This window comes from Nuphar pumila, chromosome 5, assembly GCF_984573655.1.
Source record: "Nuphar pumila chromosome 5, dmNupPumi1.hap1.1, whole genome shotgun sequence".
Taxonomy (NCBI): Eukaryota; Viridiplantae; Streptophyta; class Magnoliopsida; order Nymphaeales; family Nymphaeaceae; genus Nuphar; species Nuphar pumila.
Window position 1 is genome coordinate 21,097,520 of NC_143253.1, and position 3,379 is coordinate 21,100,898.

General features: G+C 47.0%; 1 pseudogene across 1 annotated transcript; it reads left to right on the forward strand.

The window, feature by feature from the left end:
* Nucleotides 1-639: 639 nt before the first annotated feature.
* On the forward strand, nt 640-2,656 carry LOC149837062 (glycosyltransferase family protein 64 C3 pseudogene; annotated as a pseudogene). Its single transcript, XR_016432080.1, has one exon. The product of XR_016432080.1 is annotated as a glycosyltransferase family protein 64 C3 pseudogene (transcript).
* The last annotated feature ends 723 nt before the right edge of the window (nt 2,657-3,379 follow it).

Here is a 3,379-nt window from a genome sequence, read left to right on the forward strand (position 1 = left end):
CAAACTCACAAGAAGCAAACAGAAACGAAACCTAAAACATGGCAACAACCACTTCACACAATAAAGATACACAGAGAAATTGGTTTAAATTCGCATCTAGCAATTAAGGAAGATAAAAGGGGGAAATGGGTAGTAAGAAAACTTAATGATTATGCACGAAATAAAACTTAATCCACCAGAACTGGTCATGAAAACTGACCTGTAGCTGTGATTGCTGAGTGGATGTGCAGCATGTAACCGTAGCCGACCCTCTTTTGCGCGATATTAGAGCTGAGCTTGTACGAAAGTTGCAGGGGCTCGGTTTGCTAGGCACAGAAAACGCCATGGTTGAAGATGAAGAGCTAGCAAACATACGGTGGGGAGATGAGAGAGAAGGAAAACACTTCATGGGGCTGCTTTTGAATGAGCTTTCCTATTCATCTAGATGACGTTTTGGGTGACTCAAAAGAATCCCGAGATACAAGAAATTGGCATTGAACCAACTACCTTCCCTTCTTCTCACCACTCACTTTGCTAAATGACCATAACATCCTCATTACTCTTCCTCTGGGTAAGGACAAGGGAGAGGGTATTTTTGTTATTATGGAAACACAGACGGGAGGGTTTTGGGCTTTGATTTTGATTTTCTTGGGCATCAAAGTGAGGTCCTTCAATTTTTATAGTTTTCAATAGCAAAATTCGCCGGAAACTGACATCCTATCGAAGGTTTTTGCCGGAACCTGACTTCCCATTTACGGATAGGCTGGAATTTGACACACCAACATCCACTACCACCCTGCTACAAAGAGCCTGACTTCCACGCCGGAGTCGGACATCCAATCGATGGCTCGGCCCGAGCCTGACTTCCCATCGACGGTTTGGCCTGGTTTTTGACACACCAACATCCACCATCCTGCCACAAATAGCAAAACTCGCCGGAATCTGAAACGTCGTCCACGTTTCAGGCGGAATCTGACACACCACCCTTCTCCAGCAGACTAAAACACGCCGGAATCTGCCACACCATCGAAATCTGCGACGGAGTCTGACACAGGAACGGAACAAACCTCGCCGGAATCCAACAACCCATCGGTGTTTCCACCGGAATCTGACAAACCAACATCAGAAAAAATTTAAAAAAAATCCGTCCATGGAGACAAAGCGGAAGACGCAAATCGTCCCCTTTTTCTTCATCCTCGCGATCTCCATCCTCCAGAAGACGGCATCATCCCGGCCATCGATTAGTCGCCACCAGGAGGACCCCTGCGGTCCGATCGACCACCATGCCCTCCGCTCGGACCAGCTCACTGTCCTCATCAACGGCTTCTCGGAGTCACGCCTCCCTCTCCTCCAGGAGATCGCCACAGTCTATTCCTCATCTCCGGTCGTCCACTCAGTCTACGTCCTGTGGGGCAACCCCTCCACCCCGTTGGGAACCCTCAGAAATCTCTCCTTCCAGTCCCTCGGCGCCCCCATCTACCTCCTCCGCGACCCGAACGCTAGCCTGAACAACCGATTCCTCCCCCGCCCGTTCATCCGTACGCGGGCAGTGGCCATCTGCGACGACGACATCCGAATCGATGCCGATTCCATCCGCTTCGCCTTCCAGGTGTGGCAGAACCACCCGGAGAGGATCGTCGGATTCTTCGCCCGGTCGCACGATTTCGATCTCAGCCAGAGGTCATGGATATACACGATGAGCTCGAATCGGTTTTCGATCATCCTGACGAAATTCATGGTGGTTTCGGTCGATTACCTGAGAGAGTATTCGTGCCGGATTCCGGCGAGGGTTCGGGAATTGGTGGACGAGCGGAGGAACTGCGAGGACATCGCCATGAACTTCGCGGTGGCAGCGAAAACGGCGGCGGGGCCGATCTTGGTGGAGGGAAAGGCGAGGGACTACGGGGACAGCAGGAATTGGGGGGAGGGGGAAGGGGAGAGGGAGAAAGGTGGGGTGGAGGGAGGGTTGAGTTGGAGGGAGAACCACCGGAGGAATCGAGGGGATTGCATAGCGGAGTTCCACAGGGCGTGGGGGAGGATGCCGCTGCGCTACAGCTACGGGAGGGTGGTGGATGGTGTTGGAGAGCAAGGGCAGTGCAAGAAGGCCGGCAAGTTGGTGCCTTGTGATGAGCAGGAGTGAAGAGAGAGAGAGAGAGAGAGAGAGAGAGAGAGAGAGAGAGAGAGAGAGAGAGAGAGAGTCTGGGGAGTGCTCAGTGCTGGTTCTTTGAGATGAAATAGCAATTTGGAAATCTCTCTGAATTTCAAGAATTCAGGTAGCTAGGAAATCTCTCTCTCTCTCTCTCTCTCTCTCTCTCTCTCTCTGAGAATAAGGAGTTCAAATCTCTCTGAAAATCAGGTTGGACAGATTTCCTAGGAGAGTTTGCACCTAAGCTGCTTGTTATGTGAGACGTTTAACAAGTGCATGCATAAGGGGAAGGCTGATTTTGTTGATTGGGACCTTTGGGCTTCTTTAGCTGAATTTGGATTGCTGGGCTGGTGTCAAAAGGGCCATTTGATTGCAATAACATTTTTATTGAATGGAAAAAATTTGTTCATGAGGGGCCTTCTTCAGAATGATTTTATCTTGTAATTTGTTTGAATTGAAACAAGAAAAGATCTTTTTGTAAATCGTATATGGAAAAAACGGTTTGTAGTACAGGAGTATTCGCTTGTCCAAGTTTAGTACCTTGATCTTTGCTGATGAAGAAAGCTTGATGTTGTCTTTCCAATTCCTTGATAAAAATCTTCATTGTGTATACAAAAGTTCGGGAAGTACTCGGTTTCATTGGTTGAATACGAGCGATGGAACCGCTTCCACAGAGATGCCATTGATGAAGCAACACCATCTCCAAGAAAAAATGGACAGACGAGACTCTTCGTCTATATTTTTCTTTTTCTTTTTTCCAAATAAAGCTAGGGTTAGGCAGATTCTTAAGTTTTTACCTGGTTCTCGATGAGGGTTTTTCTTCGTTGTCAAAAAACAAAAAACTAAATTATCAGTCATGGACCTTATGATCATTCCTAACAATCAAGATCGTCATCTCTAAGTTCATATCCTATCTTCGTAGGACCTCATTGTCGCGAGTTGTTTTGATGAAATATGCAGTAGATAGATTCAACATGGTAGTTTTGATGGTAATCGATCTTTTGGTCTTTGTTTTTTACCAAAAGCCATGATCTTTTAAATCACAAAACTTTAGTCTTTTATGGTCGTTGATATCTGAATTGCGGGAAAATCCTACGTACAAGTCAGAATCCAATGGTTCGAATGCCACTCTCACTAAAAAAACTCTGCAGTCAGATTTGATCAAAGCAACTTGCAACAATGATATGAGCGGCATTGTTCTATGTTCCGGGCCAAACACTTATAAAGTTCAGAAAATGATCACTGTCATTGCAA